This window comes from Telopea speciosissima, chromosome 5 (genome assembly GCF_018873765.1).
Source record: "Telopea speciosissima isolate NSW1024214 ecotype Mountain lineage chromosome 5, Tspe_v1, whole genome shotgun sequence".
In the NCBI taxonomy this organism is placed as follows: domain Eukaryota; kingdom Viridiplantae; phylum Streptophyta; class Magnoliopsida; order Proteales; family Proteaceae; genus Telopea; species Telopea speciosissima.
Window position 1 is genome coordinate 45,466,579 of NC_057920.1, and position 19,746 is coordinate 45,486,324.

The window sequence follows — 19,746 nt, forward strand, 5'->3', positions numbered from 1 at the left end:
TTCGGCTGGCCGGGCAGGTCCACTCGGTCGGACCTGGTCGGTTTGCCCTCTCTTTTTTTTTTTTTGGCTTGGGTTGGGCATGGCGTGCACGCTGGCTGGCCTGGCGTGCGTTCGGGGCTGGCCTTGAGTGTGTGTGGCTGGCTTCGTGTGCGCGTGGGGTTAGCTGCGTGTAGCACGGGCTGGCTTCGTGTGCGAGCGGGCTGGCTTCGTGTGTGCGTGGGCTGGCTTCGTGTGTGCATAGGGCTGGCCTGCCTCCTTCTCCCCCTTTCTTTTTTTTTCTCTTTGGGCCTGGCCGAGCTGATCAGGTCAGCTGGTTCTGCCCGGCTAGGTATTTGGCCGGGCAGACTTGCTTGGCTGGCTCACCAGTGCTTAGGCTTTAATGGCGGTCCTCGGCTTGTAGTGGATGTCAAATTCGCTCAGCTCGATCGTCCAGTTCACCAGCCTTCCGGAGAATTCTGGTTTTTGCAGGATTTTCTTAAATGGCTGATCACTTTGCACTAGGATGGTGTGCGCCTGGAAATATGGGCGTAGCTTTCAGGCGGCCACACTAAGTGCATACGCAATCTTCTCCACCTTTTGGTATCTCGTTTCTGCATCCAGCAGTACTCGGCTGACATAATATCCCAACCTTTGGGCTTTCTTCTCTTCCCGGATGAGAACTACGCTCACCGCTACTGGGGAAACGGCTAGGTATAGACCGTACAGTTGTAGCTCTTCTCCTGCCTCTGGCTTTTCTAGCATTGGCGGTGACAACAGGTATCTCTTAAGCTGTTGGAAGGCCTCTTCGCATTCATCTGTCCACTCGAATCGCTTGGCATGCTTTAGGGTTTTAAAGAAGGGGAGGCACTTGTTAGCCGACTTGGACATGAATCGGCCCAGTGTCGCTACGCGCCCTATTAAATCTTGCACTTCTTTGATTGTCTGGTATGAGGTCATTCCCAGGATTGCCTCGATTTTTGCAGGGTTTGCTTCAATCCCCCGCTTTGACACCATGAACCCCAAGAACTTGCCCGAGGTCACCCTAAAGACTCATTTTGTGGGGTTCAGCTTCATGCAGTACTTCCGCAGGACCTGAAAGGCTTCCTCGAGGTCGAGAACGTGCTTCCCTCGCTCTATGCTTTTTACTAGCATGTCATCTACGTATACTTCCATGTTTCACCCGATTTGGTCCTTGAAGATCTTGTTCACCAGCCGTTGATACTTTGCGCCCACATTTTTTAATCCGAACGGCATCACCCTGTAGCAGTACTAGTTGTCACCAGTGCGGAATGCTATTTTCAGGATATCTGCCTTGTACATCTTGATCTGATTGTACCCCGAATAGGCATCCATAAACGACAGCAGTTCATGGCTCGTGGTGGCATCTATCAGCTGGTCTATTCTTGACAATGGGTAGGTGTCTTTTGGGTAGGCTTTATTGAGATCGGTGTAGTCGATGCAAATCCTCCACTTCCCGTTTTCCTTGGGTACCATGACCACATTGGCCAACCACTCAGGATAAGTGATTTCCTTGATAAACCCGGCCTCCAGTAGCTTGTTGACCTCCTCCTTGATTTTGAGTTGCCGCTTAAGGGTGAAATTCTTCCCCTACTGTCGCACTGGCTTTCGAGCCGGATCAATGCTAAACCTGTGCTCGATCACACTTTGGGGGATCCTGTGTATGTCTGTCACGGACCAAGAGAAGATGTCTGAGTTTGCTCAGAGGAAATCTACCATCTCTTCTCGCTAGGTGCCTCGTAGGTGTGACCCGATCCTGACCTGTTTAGAGTCGTCTCCCTCTGTAATATCAACGAGATCGAGGTCCTCGGCTGCCTGCCTCTACGTGCTCTCATCCCTGAGGTCTTCGATGGGGAGCGCTTCTCCAGCCTTCCCTCTTCCTCGTAGTGCTGTTGCATAGTAGTTTTGAGACACCTGCTGGTCTCCCTTGCACTCACCAATACCTTGGCTGGTGGGAAACTTCATCTTCAGGTGGGGCGTTGACACCACTGCCTTTAGCACGTTGAGCCCCACTAGCCCGAGAATAGCATTGTAAACGGATGACACGTCTACCACTAGGAAAGTGACCATTACAATAGTTTGGTAGTCTCCAGTTCCTACTATGAGCGGCAATTCGATTGACTCCTCTACGTTCACGGTCGCCCCCGTGAAGCCCTGTAGGGTGTAATCTACCTTTTTAAGCCTATCCCTGCTCAGCTTCATCCGATCATAGGCCTATGTGAATAGAATGTTAGCCAAACTCCCATTGTCAATGAGAATCCTCTTCACATCAAAGTTTGCTACACGCATTGTCACCACCAGGGCATCATCGTGTGGAGACTAGATTCTGACTAGGTCATCGTCGGGGAATGAGATGACTTGGCCAGTTTTTGCCTTCTTGGTCGGTACTTCAGTCGTGTTAACCCTTCGAGCGTAGGCCTTCGCTTTCCTAGCCAACTTCAAACTTTCTTCCGCCCTGGGGCCTCCGTATATGGTAGATATAACCCCTGTTGGGCTATTTCGATTCCCTTGGTGGTTCTGCCTAGGGAGCTCGGCTGATTCGGGGCACCTTCGATCTTCTCTGCGCCTCTTGCCCGGTCTCTCTCTGCTCGGCTGCCGCGCTAGTTGTTCGTCTCTTCTGTGGTCGTCGAGGCGTTCGTGGTTTCAACGATCATGGATATAGCGCCCTAGGAAGCCTCTCTAGTTTAGGCTCTTAATCTCCCCTTTGAGGTACTTGTAGTCATCAGTGTTGTGCCCGGTTTCGTTATGGAAGTGACAGAACTTGTCGCCGTTCTTCTTGTTTGGGCTGTTGCCTATCTTCGTCGACCACTTGATGAACTTCTCATTCTGGATTTGCATCAAGATTTCCGAACGGGGTTGATTGAGCGGAGTATACCGTTTGAAGTGCTTTGGAGGGGTCCTGCTCCGGCGCCGCCTCCTCTTCTTGTCGTCTTCACGACCTCGCTTTTCATCTCGCTCGATTCTCTTTTTCTCGGTTCTACCGTCCTGGGCATCCATCTTTGCGTCGAGGGTTTCCACCGCCGTCATGTACCCCTTGCATCTAGCCTGAAGTTCCATTAGATTGCTGGGATTACTCCTGCAGGGTTCCTAATTGAGGTCCTTGTCGCGGATCCCAACTAGTAGAGCTGTGTATTCTACCTTGGGATCAAGGTCCTCCACTTCTAGCTTGACCTGGTTGAACCGAGTTAAGTAGGATCTCAGAGTTTCGTTACTTTTCTGCTTCACCGTGGTGAGACTCACCGGTGTCTTCATGTAGCTTCGACTGCTCGTGAAGGTGGAGGCGAAGGCCATGCTAAGCTGCCGAAACTCATGAATGGAGTTTGGTTCTAGATGGGTGAACCAAGTTCTGGCGGCTTTCCTTAAAGTTGGGGGAAAGGCGCGGCACATGATCGCGTCGGAGGCCCCACAAAAAGCCATAATTGAGTTGAAGCCTTCCAGACGTTGAACAGGGTTGGTGCTGCCATCATAATATTCGAACGCCGGCGTCTTGAACTCCTTGGGGAAGGGGACAGCCATGATTTCATCTAAGAGTGCTGTCTTCCCGGAGAAGACAAGTTTCTCGGGCAATGGCTGCTTCTTAGCCATCTTCTGGATTTGCTCTCGGAGGTCCTTCAATTGCTTGTTCAAATTGTTCTCCGCTGGAGCCTTTCCACGGTCCTCCTGGGGCTGATGCTTCGATTGGGCCTCGTTCTAATCGGCAACTTTCTTCTTCTATTTGTCAGCTTGCTTGTCGTGGTTGCCTTGATCCACGTGGGTCGAGCCCAAGCTGCTATCTTTGTCACCCCTACTCGGGCTGTGAGTCCGTGATGGGATGACAGTGTTCCCATGAGTGGCGAGGGCCTTTGAATTTTGCTTAAGGGCCTGCGCTAGCCTCTCGAGCTATTGTTGCAGGCCAGGAATTGGCCTTGGGTCATCGGCACCTGTGGATCTGGCGGGGGTACCTGCCTGCTCGTCTGTCCCCGCTGTTGGCTGGTTCTCCGCGTTCCGCCTCTGGGGGCTCTTCCACCGCGATTGGAGGTCGTCAACGCCTGGCGTTGGTCTTCTTGTTCATTGTTGGCTTGACTCAGGTTACTATTATTCCCGGCTTCATTATTTGATGCTGATCGATGACTATTCCTGGTGTTCACCATTGTAGACTCTGCTCTTTGTATTCCCACAAACGGCACCAATCTATTGCCGCCGGAATCTTGCTCGATGATGTGGAGATCTGAAAAGGTAGAAGAGCACTAAAGAGACCCGGAGCGGACTCCGAGGGGGGACTCTTGATGCCAAAGTCAGTCTGGCAGAACAGTAAGTAGAGGAAGTACGAAAGAGTCAGAGTCAGCAATGGTGAGATGCCTTACCTGGGTCCCTTCGTCTACTATTTATAGCAAGGGAGTCCTCCAAGGCAGTTGTACTTTTTGTAGTTCACTGTCACTGGGAGTCTCCCGAGGTTGCGTCGAAGTGGGACTATTCCTCCCCCTTTGTGAGTAATCTTCAATAGATAGGGGTTATCCGTTGGTTAGTTGCATAAGGGTTAGGGTCCCCTTACCTTGTACAACAAGATAGTGACATCATCATCGTTATTTGTTCCATTGCTGATTGTGTCGGTGTCCACGTGTCCTCGTGTCATTGGTCGGGGTTTGTTTGCCCCTATCAGTGGGTTCGAGTCCCCTTTGCCCTTCCTTCCAACGTCAGATGAACTGCTTTCGGTTCTCCATTCTTCACAGCAAAAGTTGCAAAGGTCAGTTGTTACCTCTTCTTCATTCTTCTATTTTTGTATCCATCTGCTTTCGATTACGTTTGCCACGCTTATTGGATTCTTGTATTCTTCGCTTCCTTTAAAATTTAAGGATAGGTTCAGTTAGGGTTTGATTTTTTTTTTTTTTGGGATGAATAGTTAGGGTTTGACTAATTAGCACTCATGACTTGATTTCCCCTCGTTTGATGAAGTATTAAGTGTATTTTTTTAAAAAAAATTCTCCGAGCTTCAATTGCAGCACGGAGGAGTATTGCTAGAAAACATATCAAGTTCATATGCTCAAATTAAAAGGCCTACAAGAAAAAAAGAGAGAGAAACTAAGAAAACAATTTGCACTTAGTTAAAAGGCATTTTCTTAGGCTAGTTGGTTAGATGGTCTAATTGTAATCATGGATTGCCTGCAATGCGTCTGCCTTCATGGGTTTTCCCTTAACCTTACCTTAACTGAAACTTGGATTTGTTTTACCTTAGCTGTTCATAATGATTTACACGGCAATTGATACATTCTACCTGATGGATGAGCAGTTAAGAAACTCCCTGTCAAGGAAAGATGACATAGATGAAGCTACAGAAACAACACTTAGAATTTATGGATGTGATCTCATTCAGGAAGGTGGCATTTTGCTCAAATTGTATCCTTTTTTTTTCTGTAGGCGATCAACTTCTGAAAGCTCTAGTAAATGTGCATGTGTGGCCATATATATATATATGTTGGGGCAATAGAGAAACAGGTGAGGGGAGATACATTGAGACTTGAGAGAATGAGAGAGTTTGTGAGAAAGAAGGAACATGTGGGAATTCAAGAGAGAATGAGGATCAGGTTTGTGTGTGTGTGTGCGAGAGAGAGAGAGAGAGAGAGAGGGGGACTCTCCTCCAAAATGTCTAAGGAAAAAAAGAGTTTGCTAAATTAAATAAATATATTTATAATTCAAATAAAAATTAAACAAATTTATTATATTTGTGGGTGGGGGATGTTAGGTAATTGTATTACAATTCCTTACAAATTATTGAAACAACACGAATTACAATACAATAGATTAAGCAGTAGAAACTAGGTTTGACCTTTGGCTGAAATGAGAAGACCAAAGCTTGAATTTGATGTAGGACCACACCCGCAACAACTTGAATAAGCTTGAGGTTGAGTCACACTTGTGGTGCTACCTTTAAGGTAATTGATGCCTCCTACTGCCAAGGAGTGTTCTACACCACTACCCCAAGATAAAACAACCTCCAACTAGAAGATGAAGCAGTCCTTCTAGTCCCTTGAAGGAGCCAAGAGCTTCAACACAGCAACCCTCTAACACACTTAGAAGAAAAGAGAGAGAGAGAGAATAATACTCTTAGTGATTGCTAAGTATGAGCATGAACATGCATCCAAAGATATCTCTTACAAAGCAATTGGTTGGGTTTATATAGGCCCAAGACCAATCCTTGCACTCCCTTGGAATTCTCAAGAATAACCATCCACTTATGACCAAATTGAAGAATAAGATTTATAGGCATGAATATGGACATGAATTGGAGGTTAATTCCAAATTCATGGTCATTCCCCACTAAGGGTCATGAATGACCTTAAAATTCATTCATTCTCTACTAAGACCATAAAGGCCTTAAAACCCCATAAAATGGTCATTCTCCACTAAGGACCATAAATGCCTTAATACCCATAAAGGGAGAGACATCACCGATGACCATGAATTGAGAAATCAATCTCATTCAATATCCTTGACCCACCTTCCCACTCATGATAGTGACCATGAATAGACTTTAGGGTACCCATAGAATGTTACAACCTTTGGAATTACTTCTATGATCACATGGGTCCCACACCATAACAAAACAATCAAAAAAATTTTAAAACTTAAAATAAAATAAAATATATTTTAAATCTAACAATCCCCCACAAGTTTCAAAACGACACGAGACACACATGCTGTGACTGAATTAGACACTATAGGACACATCGTTGTAGGTGTCTTCCGGACTTGAACCTACACTAGGTCTAATGAACCGCACTACAGAGTAGAGGTGGAGTCAGACTCCTAGAACCTTTTCTCATTGGTGTAGTTGACCATCCCATCAACCATATCCCATAGGTCGACTCTTGCGCTATCCATCATAAAATCACTTTGGACTTTTGAACCGGCCATATCCCTTATCTTGAACTCGTGAATGTTTTAGAGAACTCGCCTATAAGTTCTCATCGGCGGCGGCCACACCCCCTACATTCACTTAGGTTAGTCCCTAGTGTGCACCACAACTGACACACCCCCACATTTCCTGGGATTAGACTAATTAAGAGCTTTACCGCTCAACCTCTTTCTTTGTGGTAGTACTACTTTCACCATCTACAGCTTGGAATGAATATTTATACAAGTAGTAGTACAAAATCGGTCAACCAGTGATTTCGTTTGTACCCCTTGAACCTAATTCAGACATTTAGCCTCTTCACATAGGTAGGGTGTTCATCACATGACCTATGGATTAGGCATTAACCCCATTCCTGTAGATGCACTACACAAGTTCTTGACAGACATAGGCTTTGTGAACATGTCAGCTTGGTTACTTTCTGACTTCACATAATCGATAGCTATCATTCCTTCATCTATGTACTGTCTCACAAGGTTGTGTCTGAGGCGTATGTGCCTCCTCTTACCATTGTATATCCGGTTCTTGGCTAGATGTATAGCCGCTTGGTTATCACAATGTAGTGATACCGATGGCGTCGGTTTTTGCCACAATGGAATACCCGCCATTAAATTTCTAAGCCATTTGGCTTCCGTTCCTGCCTTTTCCAAGGCTATGAACTCAGCTTCCATGGTAGAGCCTGTCCCACAAGATTGCTTTGTGGACTTCCATGAGATTGCACCGTCTGCTAGTGTAAACACATATCCACTAGTAGATAAGGACTCGTTTGTATCCGAAATCCAATTTGCATCACAATACCCTTCCAAAACCGCTGGTTTACCACTATAGTGTAAACTATAGTTTATAGTGCCTTTTAGATACCTTAATAACCTATCAACCGCACTCCAATGTTCCTTACTTGGATTGTGAGTATGTTGACTCAACTTTCCTACCGCAAGGGCAATATCTGGACGCGTACAATTCATTAGATATGTGACCGAACCAATAATTTGAGCATATCTTTTTTGATTCACTGGTTCATCTAGGTTCCTTTTCAAGTGACACCCCATATCAAAAGGTGTTTTAACCGCTGAAACTTCATGGTACCCATACTTTTTAAGTATGTTTTCTGCATATCGGGCTTGGGATAATGAAATATGATTTCCTTGCTTGGTGATTTTGATCCCAAGGATCATATCAGCCTCTCTTAAATCTTTTGTGTCGAAACTAGGCATCAAAGGTTTATTAGTTTGATTAACCATTTCCAAGTTTGTTCCCATTATGAGCATATCATCTACATATAGTAGTATGAATACACCCCTACCACCATAAAACCTGCTATATAAGCATTTTTCAGCGTCGTTTACAATGAATCCATTTGAAATTAGAACCTTGTCCAATTTTTCATGCCATTGCTTCGGTGCTTGCTTCAATCCATATAAGGATTTTCGAAGTTTGCAAACCTTTCGCTCTTGGCCAATTACAACACAACCTTCTGGTTGGTTTATGTAAATTTCTTCCTCTAAGTCCCCATTAAGAAATGCCGTTTTCACATCCATTTGATAGATGACCAGGTTATATATTGACGTCATTGCCAACATAACCCTTATCGTGGCAATTCTAGATACCGGGGCAAATGTGTCAAAGTAATCAATATGAGGCTTTTGCCTAAAACCTTTGACAACAAGTCTGGCCTTGAAACGATCAAGTGACCCATCACTTTTTAATTTTTTTCGAAATATCCACTTGGTTTCCAAAGTTTTGGACCCGAATAGTAAATCCACCAATTCCCAAGTGTTATTTGCCAAGATTGAATCTAGTTCACTCTTGATTGCCTCTTTCCAAAAGACGGCATCCAGTGATGTAATTGCCTCTTTGTATGTAAGAGGATCCTTGTCTACTAAATAGACAAGCCACTCATCATCTGTATATTTGGGTCTTTTGAGTCGCTTGCTCATCTTAGGCCGACTTTCGTCATCATTACTCAATTCTTGATTGGTAACCCTTTCATTTGACTCCATTTCCCCATTAGTCAATTGACTATCCTTACTTATAGGTAATATGGACTTAAAGGGAAATAAATTTTTAAAAAACTCAACGTCTCTTGATTCAATGATGCTATTTGGTTCAATAACATCATCCATGGCTTTGGTCACCATGAACCGGTATGCCGTACTATTTGTAGCATAACCCAAAAACACACAATCACATATTTTTTGTCCCAATTTTCTTTTCTTGGAATCCGGTAACACCTTAGCCAAACAACCCCAAACCCGTAGATGTTTTAGACTTGGTTTCCTACAAAACTATTTCTCAAATGGAACCATACCAGTCTTGCTATGTGGGATTCTATTTGATAGATAACATGCCGATAGCATGGCTTTCCCCCACATATCAAGTGGTGCACCTGAACTCAATAACATAGAGTTCATCATCTCTTTAAGAGACCTATTTTTCCTTTCGGCAACCCCATTTGATTCCGGTTGGTATGGAGCGGTTGTTTCATGGATAATTCCATTTTCCTCACAAAACTTATCAAGGTTAAAGTACTCAGCCCCTCTATCAGTTTTAAGTCTCTTAACCTTCTTACCAAGTTGATTTTCAACTTCCATTTTGTAAGATATGAACGCCTTTCCGGCCTCATCCTTTGATTTGAGTAAATACACCATGGTATATCTAGAGTGGTCATCTATGAAAGTTATGACATAGTTGTTTCCTCCCCTAGACTCATATGACTTGTAGTCACATAAGTCACTATGGATTAATTCCAAGAGATTACTCTTCCTATCCATAGTCTTATGAGGTTTTTTGGTTAACTTTGCCTCTACACAAGTTATGCACTTGTTTACGGGGGATTCCATCTTATCGGTGATCATGCCTAACTTGCATAGTTTGATGATATATTTCACACTACTATGACCCAACCTACCATGCCACAAATCAAAAAAGTTAGAAGAGACAATCATGTAAGCAGAAGAAGTACTAGTTTTCTCAATTACAATATTTCCAACACTTAGTACAAACAACCCCTCACTAAGGTATCCATTCCCCACAAAAACATTGTTTTTAGTGATAACCGCCTTATCACTTTCAAAAGCTAATTTCATTCCTACTTTATTAAGCAAAGGAACTGAAATTAAATTGCGCCTAATATCCGGCACATGAAGAACATTGGTGAGAACCATAGTCTTCCCTGAAGTGAGTTTCAAAGTCACTTTTTCTTTTCCCATAACAGGAGCACTTTGGGAATTTTCCATAAATACCTTTTCATCCTCTGTATTCATGGAATAAGAGGAAAACATCTTTAGATCATCACAAATATGTCTTGTGGCACCGGTATCCATTACCCAATCTTTTGATTTTTCAACCAAATTTACTTTCGTGACCATAGCAATAAAGACGTTGTCTTCAACTAGGTTCACCTTTTCAGAATTTTTCTTCCTGAACCGACAATCTTTTTTGAAGTGTCCTAGCTTACCACACACAAAACAAGTAAGTTTCTTCTTCTTGAAAAAAGGCTCATCATTGTCTTGACGATTCTTCCTTTTCTTGTTTTGTTTGTTGGTCTCTACCAAGTTCGTTTTTAGGCGTCTTTCCCCAATGTCTTTTTCACCCTTGTCCTTGTGCCGGTTCTTCTCCTCAATTTTGATCCTTACAATCAATTGGTCTAGAGTCAACTCCGTCTTCTTATGTTTCATAGACGCCTTAAAGGCATCCTAAGAAGATGGAAGCTTTTCAATCAAGGCACCGGTCACAAATTCTTCCGGTAGAACCATCTTTTCCTTTGCTAGCTTTCCAACCAAAATTTGAAATTGATCAATTTGGCTTGAGACGGTGTCACTATCTTTCATAGCAAAGTTTAGAAAGTTAGCCACCAAGTACTTCATTGAACCAGCATCCTCAAGAGAGTACTTCTTTACCAACGCATTCCAAATCGAACATGCATACTCCAAAGAACTATACACATGGTATAGGTCATTTGATAATGCATTCAAAATTCGATTCTTGCACTGGTAATCCGCTTGAATCCAAGCCACCCTTTTGCCCTCCTTTTCAGGATCATTACTTTTTTCCGGCATGGGTTCAGTCAAGGCAAATACCACCCTAATTTGGGCTAATGTAAATAACATCATTTGCCTCCATCGTTTGAAGTTTTGACCTCCAAACTGTTCGATCTTGTCAAATTCAGAGATAATCCTCATCTTACCCAAATCCGGGATGAGCTCCGTCACCGACGGGATAACATTGGTGGGAATTGAGTCAACGATAGGAAAAAGAGGAATCTCCTTACCATTGCGGCTAACAGGAACTCCGCCTTCTTAGTTATTGATTGCTCCTTCAATACTTGTGTTTGAAGGATTTCCTTCATTGACAGCTCCTTCAGCGGTGTTGTTGTTCGAAGCATCACCCTTGTTGCTTACGACTCCAAGATCAGCCATGAGATCTTATAATATCAATTACCTTAAACTTGTTGGGTAATTGTATTACAATTCCTTATAAATTATTGAAACAACACGAATTGCAATACAATAGATTAAGCAGTAGAAACTAGGTTTGACCTTTGGCTGAAATGAGAAGACCAAAGCTTGAATTTGATGTAGAACCACACCCGCAACAACTTGAACAAGCTTGAGGTTGAATCACACTTGTGGTGCTGCCTTTAAGGTAATTGATGCCTCCTACTGCCAAGGAGTGTTCTGCACCACTACCCCAAGATAAAACAACCTCCAACTAGAAGATGAAGCAGTCCTTCTAGTCCCTTGAAGGAGCCAAGAGCTTTAATACAGCAACCCTCTAACACACTTAGAAGAAAAGAAAGAGAGAGAGAATAATACTCTTAGTGATTGCTAAGTATGAGCATGAACATGTATCCAAAGATATCTCTTACAAAGCAATTTGTTGGGTTTATATAGGCCCAAGGCCAATCCTTGCACTCCCTTGGAATTATCAAGAATAACCATCCACTTATGACCAAATTGAAGAATAAGATTTATAGGCATGAATATGGACATGAATTGGAGATTAATTCCAAATTCATGGTCATTCCCCACTAAGGGTCATGAATGACCTTAAAATTCATTCATTCTTCACTAAGATCATAAAGGCCTTAAAACTCCATAAAATGATCATTCTCCACTAAGGACCATAAAGACCTTAATACCCATAAAGGGAGAGACATCACCTATGGCCATGAAGTGATAAATCAATCTCATTCAATATCCTTGACCCACCTTCCCACTCATGATAGTGACCATGAATAGACTTTAGGGTACCCATAGAATGTTACAACCTTTGGAATTACTTCTATAATCACATGGGTCCCACACCATAACAAAGCAATCAAAAAAATTTTAAAACTTAAAATAAAATAAAATATATTTTAAATCTAACAGGGGATATCGTGGATAGAGGAACAAAAGGATCATAGACAAGAAAGGGGGAGGGAGAGAAATTATCTCTCCTCCCTTGACCGTGTAGACCCCATGTGTGAGAGGGGAGAGGAGATGTATGTGAGAGAGAGCATAGAGGTTTCTATTGGAGAGATATGAGAGAGCATGAGTAGTTAGTGGTGTATATGCTTATTCGAAGTTTCCTTTCGGTTGAGAACATATAAGTTGGAAATCTAAAGATTTTATATCATTGGAGTAAAATGGTTCTGATCTGTTTTAATACAGGGTGACAACCCAAACCTTTTATTTATCAGGCAGGGAAATCTAACCCTAAGTGAGGTTGAGAAAGAATTCTAGCTGGTCGAAATTGATGGTTCTTTAATAGAATTTGAGTTGAGATAAAATGAGGATGGCTACAAGTTAGTGCAAGAGAGTGGCTGCGATTCAATAATAGAAGATATGCATAATATCCATGAATAACAAAGTAATTTGCATTACTTTTGGTACAACTTGAACCTGCGATGATGTACCGAGGCAAGTTCTTGCAAAATGAAACCCAAACCAACTATAAGTGGATTTCTAGATTTACAACTTGGGAACTGAGAGGAAAAGCTACAACTCGATGTCACCTAGGATGTTCTCAAGAAAGGAAAAGCTACAACTTGAAATCTGAAAGAAAATGTCCAAGACAAATTAAACTCATTCTTGTTTAAACCATTTCTTTCAGGTTTAGAATAAATAATGAAACATTATATACATAAAATGTGTCAATTATCTTGTGTTGATATTATGAATCATAAATACTATCAAATTCAAAAATATAATAAATTATTCAAAAAATAATAATAATAAATTAAGATTAACAAAAGAGAGTAACAACCATCAATTCATCTAATCCAGCTATTCCCTATATTGTGATTTTCCACTTCCACACTTAGATGTTATCCGAAGTCGGCCCGGATAAGCATTCACCTTGTTGACCATACTCAGATTTGATACCATTGCTCTTAACCTTAAGAAATTACACAGTTGATCTCTATCAAAAGTGCAAGAATCCAAAAAGAGAAATGTGACAACATAATGCAGAGTCCTAATGTTTAACAAGACAATTTTTTTAAATAATGCCAATTAGACCCATCTTTTTTTTAATTGTTTATGAGATTAAGAGCTATGGAAGAAGAAGCAAATAAATTGGAATTAAGGTTATCAAATTAGCAGTTGTGCCCTACAATGGACATAGCTAAGTAAGAGACAATCTAAAGAAACAAAACATCACATAAGCAAAAAGACTAACATATAATTGGGTGACATTTCATCAAAAAACAAAAAGAATGAGTGACAATTGAGTCATCCTAAAGGAATGTTCCTCACAACTTACAAACAAAATTAGCATTGACATCAACTTCCTTTGTCAAGATACGTCCACCTACTGTACCAAAGAGGGCTAAGACCTCAATGATATGACTACAAAGAATATGCCATAGAAAAGTACCACTCTATTTGTTGCCAAGCAAAGCCATCAGAAGTAGCTCTAACTCTTGTGCTTTGATTTTATTCATTGAAAAATGGTAAACCCTACTTGTTCAGGCTTTACCCTGTAACTATGAATAATAGACTTTAGATTCAACTCAATACCAAGAGAATGCCAATACAGAGAATAAATAGTGATGAGTTGATTGATTGATTAACCTGAGATTATGAAATCGGTGAACTTTTCTTGGAAATACAGACATCAAATATAGTTAATAAAGAGCAGAGAAGCAAAGATTCAAGGCCCATAATTCATTCAGCCCACTGTCAATATATACAGTAAACAGAAATTTTGCATATTGCAATCACATATTCAAAACCTTGTCAGTTTTGTTAGTTTCTTTCGTTTTTTCTCCTACGAGCTGTCAATTCAAGCAAAAAACATCGATGGTGTCATCTAAAGACCCACTCGCTCAAGGGTATAAAAACACCAAGCCTTGCAATACAATAAAGGTTCTCATCTTTTTTCTTTATTTTTTTGCCACATTGAAAGTAGGATGGCTGCAGCATTCTCTTTGTTTAGGGTAAAGCCTTTTCCCAACAGGTCTATCAAAACAGGAATGATGACGGCCTTTGCTATATCAACAAAACACTCTTGGTGGCTGACAGGAACTGACAAAATTATGAGAGCTCCACTAACCATGGAGCTGCTGGAGTCTGTAAGCATCTGCTTCAATGATAAGAGGATTTTTAGTTGTGGCACTCCTTTGGTCTGGCTGGAAACGTTACAGACCAGAGCATTGATGGCTTCTATGTCCCCAGTAACATCCTGAAATGATCCATCTCACATTCTTATCCTACCATTTACAGATCCCATTGACAGCTCAATATTGTTCTCTACACACCATTGCATAATCAGACTTCTCAACAAATAATTTAGGGTTAGTATCAAATTATGATGCTTTTACAGAGCTTTTGGGCATGTTCTATTGCCCATCTCTAGATATATGACCTCTTATAAGTATGCAAATCAAGACAATAAAAGATCATGCAAGAAATATCCCATCATTTTTTTTTGGGAAAATATCATCCGCCTAATATCAATCTAGTACCCAAGTTTTGAAAAATATCTACCCCCTTCCTTACCTTATAAAGATTGATCAACTGTACCCTAACCATGTAAGGTGTTAAAAAAAACCTGTGTAAAGACAAAACTACCCTTTTTAATATCTATTGAAAGCATGTCTTTCTCCCTTACTTATGAAAAGACTATATTACCCTTATGTAGAGTTAAAAGGCAAAAGCCTTTCTTCTCCCTTGCAACACTTTTGCCCTCCTGCGTCTTCTTCTCCGTTTGTTCTTCTTCCTCGGTGCTTTTTCTTCCAGCACCACCATCATCGCCACCATTGCCGCCTCTAATCCTCTTCTACCGCCAGCTCCACCATCACCATCGAAACCCCTTCTGCGATGAAGGGTTATCAACATTTCTTGCAGAGAGTCCCCGAGCCACAAATGTCTTCTGAGGGATCATTCAAAAATTGTTTGAAGATTAGTGATTTTTTAACCATTTCAGCAAAGTCTTTTATTTTTTATTTCTTATCGATAGAGATTCTTGAATTTATTGTTATCTAGCCTTTCGGTTTTGCTTCCACCTGCGATAGAACTACAAATGATGAATTCGATAGTGTTTTGGTCGATTTTGCTGCAAATATGCAACTTGTTGAGAAAAAAATAAAGGGCTAACCTAGTAACAAAAAATAAGGAACTCAAAGATCCGAAACAATAAAGGAGAGAGAAATTAAAAGGGAAGAAAGAGAAAACCAGATTGTCGGAACATAATCAGTTTGGATTAAATTCTTTCATCAGCAGTTCAGAATTCCACCTCTCTCAGAAAAAGAATTAGAAGAAGCTAAAAAGAGAAGAACAGATTGATGAAAAACAAACCATCAATCATAAAAAAGAAATCCAAAAATTCGAAGCAATTAAAAAAAAAAACTAACAATAAAAAAGCCTTGGAGGGTTTGTTTGTTCTTGGGGAGTTACGATCAAAACCTGTCGGGATTCATGAATAGACATCACATTGTAATTTCAGTGGATTAACAGACATGAATTTTATCATCACCTCGCTTTCCCCCCTTTTTCTTAAACCTAATACCCACCATTTCCAAATCTCCGATTAATAGAAAGAACGAACCCTAACCCTTACCACAAATTAGACAAGAAGCAATGTTAAGAAGAAGAAGAAAGTTGAAGGGAGAAGAAAGAAACGCTCAGAAATTCTTAGAAGCAGTCAAGATAAGCTCGAAAGGAAATCATCCAACAAAGTGAAGCTCAAGAATTTGAAATTTCAGATTTCGATCATCATTTCGAGTTCTGTCGAAATCAAAATATTTTGGTGAAATTTCAGTCCACTTTTCCACTGGAATTATGTTAATTATTTGTTTTGAAATGATTAGCAAAATAACTAGAACTGTTTCAGCCACTGGTTCTGATCTCTTTCAACCACCAACTAGATCAGTTCAGCTTAGAGAGCCCATAGAACCAGGCCAGTTCATCAATGGGCTGTCATCAATGCCCCAACCATGAAGAAGATCAGAGGTGGCAGCGGTGGTGGTGGTGCTGGTGGTAGTTTAGGTTTCTTGATATATTTTAAACCTTCAACTGTAATTCCTTCTGCGATTCTCTCTGTTGACGTTTGAGCTTTTTTCTATCACAAGGCATCATACGCTGCAGAATTGTGTGTGTCTCTCTCTCTCTCATTCATTGCTTTATATTCTTTTACGATTTAATGTCTGTTCTATTTGTGTGCGCTTGGGATTTTCCCCCCGTACTGATCGGTTTATTCATTTGCCCTCACTCCACCTTCTTATGTGATGGGATGATAACGATCGCAGCTTCGTTTCTGCTTTTATTATGTAATTACTTCTCTAGAGGATAAGGAGAGGATCTGCCAGAGAAGCAGAGGAAGAAGAATGGTATTTTGGGATTGAAGGGGTAAAATTGGAATTAAAATAATTTAAGGGTAATTTAAGGTTTTAGATAAATTAGACCTATCCACGTCATCAGTTAATAGTCATTTTTAATGGTTAGGATACGGTTGATATAATCTTTATAAAGTAGGGGAGTGGATAGATATTTTTTAAAACTTGGGTACTGGATTGATATTAGGCAAACTTAGAGGGGGAGGGGGATGATATTTTCCCTTTTTTTTTTTGTTGAAAAAATATCCCATCATTGACTTATACTTTTCTTGGCCATAACTCTTCTAAATCAAACATAATGTGCATTGATTCAACTCTCCGAAAACAAGTCCAACATGAAAAATTAACTCAACACACATTACTAACATAAAAGAAATAATGAAACCTATAGTCAAAATTAAACAAGTTATACAGAAACATAATTATTGTTAGCTATTGGGTTCTCTATCTCATGAAATACCAGTTCTCATGACACTACCATTGAAGTTAAAATGAATATATAAATAAGAGACTTGATGGATTCGAACCACCATCCTCTTGAAGTATGGAGTCGTTTCTCGCACCCCAAGTACTCTACCAGTTGAGTTAAAAATCCATATTTACTACTTGTGAAATCGAGAAAAGAAAAATGCTATTAACCAACAAGATTAATTTGCCAACAAAAACCCCTACTTGCTTATTTGAATAAATGAAGAGAGCTTTACAATACACAAAAAAGTTGTCAATCACAACAAGAGTAGCCTACGTGTGTCTACAATTTCAAATCAGTCTCAAATCAAACTAGTCACAAATTAATTAAACCAATTCAAAATACATTGGAAAAAAAACCCACATACCTACATGAAGAAGTAAAAGCAATTAATAACAATTGCTTCAGTTTCTTTTTAACATGTTCGAAATTCTTTCTTTATTTATTTTTTCCCTCTTCTTTTGTTAACTTGTGACAGGTCCATCAACTTCAGACCTCTTAGAGAAATAATTAGCAAAATCTATAGCCATTCAGTGACCAAAAAAGACAAAAAATACAAATGGTTCAAAACAAACTTTTACATGCAAGTAAATGGGAAGGCAGATTCTAAATGTTACTTCTATGCAACTCAAAGACTGAAACAATTTTGGTTTATCAAAGAGGTAACATTTTGCAATAATGTGAAGTTCATTCTAATAGAGGACAAAAGATAGTCTACTTTCTCAAGCGGGTACATGTTTTTCTTGCAAGCCACACACTTACAATCAACTCCCAAGTCCTACATCAATTAATAAGATCAATAAGAAAAGAAAATGTAAAGGAACACCAGATAAATATTTTATTATGTCTTAAAATAGACAACAAAGGAACCAAAAAGAACTAAAAAAAAAATTGAGAGGAAGCATCGATGTGGATATTTCCAGGTCTTGAAATTGACAATGAAGAGAAGTATATGCCTTTGTTATAACAAGAAGATATAGTACTATTCAGTCAGCTGCAAAATTACAGTCCGTATGTATGGGCTCAATTTTTTTTTATGGTTTGGCCTCGCTACAATTATGGAAAATGTTAAAGCATGCAACAATTACCGATAGTGATTAATAATTTTTTGGCATCTGTTTCTAGTTTGTTACTCTCCGAGGACCTTGAACCTGCCAAAAATAAAGAAGTTTTTAGTCTGGGTTAAAGAGAACTCTGCAAAATCTGAACAAAACAAATGAAGCATTTAAATCCCTGTATGTGAAGAGTAATAAAAACATCCATAAAAATCAATATAAACCCTTACCACTTTTGGGTATATGATTCAACTCTGAGGACATTGGAACTTGCAAAAAAAACAATAATTTTAGTCTAGATTAAGAAAAACACAAAATCTGCAAAATTTGAACAAAACAAACGAGGAAATAAGTGATTATATCAATTTGATCTAAGTAAAACTCAACAACCCATTTACATTGGAGGAATGTGTGTGTGTGTGTGTGTGTGTGAGAGAGAGAGAGTCCATCTTTAACTATACCATTCAACACAAAAAATGCGGACATGGCCTTTTTCGTATGTTGGGGGTGGAGCTCCTGTTTTTCAATCTAAGAGAAAGGTGGGCTCGGAGAATGGAGTTCGGGCAAAGCACTTTCTTTACTTGTGCAGAAAGGGGTTGGATGCTCCAAATTTGGGAAAAAGCCCCTGTTTTTTTTTGTAGAGAGGAAGGCAAAAGAGGATGAGGGAAGGGGGTGGGGGCAGATCCCCTATTTTATTGCTTCTAAGAAAGAACAAAGCCAAGAGGGTGGGATTTTCTATTGTTGGGTTGCTCCACTGTCTTGTTGTCTTCTACAATATATATGCACTTCCATTATTCTAATCTTCTGAATAAATGCATGACTCAAAAGGATATAATATTATATACAATAAATATGTACTTCCATTATTCTAATCTTTTCGAATAAACTCACACGTGCTGTAAGATGTATCTGTTGTAAAAAGTTTCTAGTACTAAACATCATTGAAGAAGAGCTAAAAAAAGAGAAAAAGTTAATGGTTTTCTTCTACTAATCATTAAAAAAAACAAATATTTTAGCCACAAAAGGGGAAAGCGCTTTTGGGACTTCCCTGTTTCTGACTTGGCAACAACATCATATCCTCCGGCTACCTACACATTGAATCTCAAAATCACAAGGATATAATATATACAATATAATTACTTATATACAATATATCCAAGTTGCATATTTAAACCTAGCTAAAATATCAACATTGGAGTAAATGATAAGGAGAGGAGAAACCACACTTCCAAATTTAGCATTTCCTTCCTTTGAGACAATTCCCACTAAACGCTCTACCAGAAGGTGGCCTGCCAATCCAAGATCTTCATCCGCTAGAAGCTGTGATATATTGGAAAACTTTTAGTCATCAAATACTTCATAAATCAATAATAGACAATGATAGACAGAAAGAGAATTGTGTGTGTGTGTGTGTGTGTGAGAGAGAGAGAGACCAGGTGATGGAAATTGACACAGAGAGAAGTGGAATGACAGAGAATGAATGGAGCAAGTGGTAGAGAGAGAGAGAGAGAGAGGC

At 40.2% G+C, this 19,746-nt stretch overlaps 1 non-coding gene across 1 annotated transcript; it reads right to left on the reverse strand.

Moving 5' to 3' along the window:
* Positions 1 to 15,766: 15,766 nt before the first annotated feature.
* On the reverse strand, positions 15,767 to 15,852 carry LOC122663471. The gene has a single exon (XR_006333141.1). It is a non-coding gene; the product is annotated as a small nucleolar RNA snoR14 (small nucleolar RNA).
* Positions 15,853 to 19,746: the final 3,894 nt, after the last annotated feature.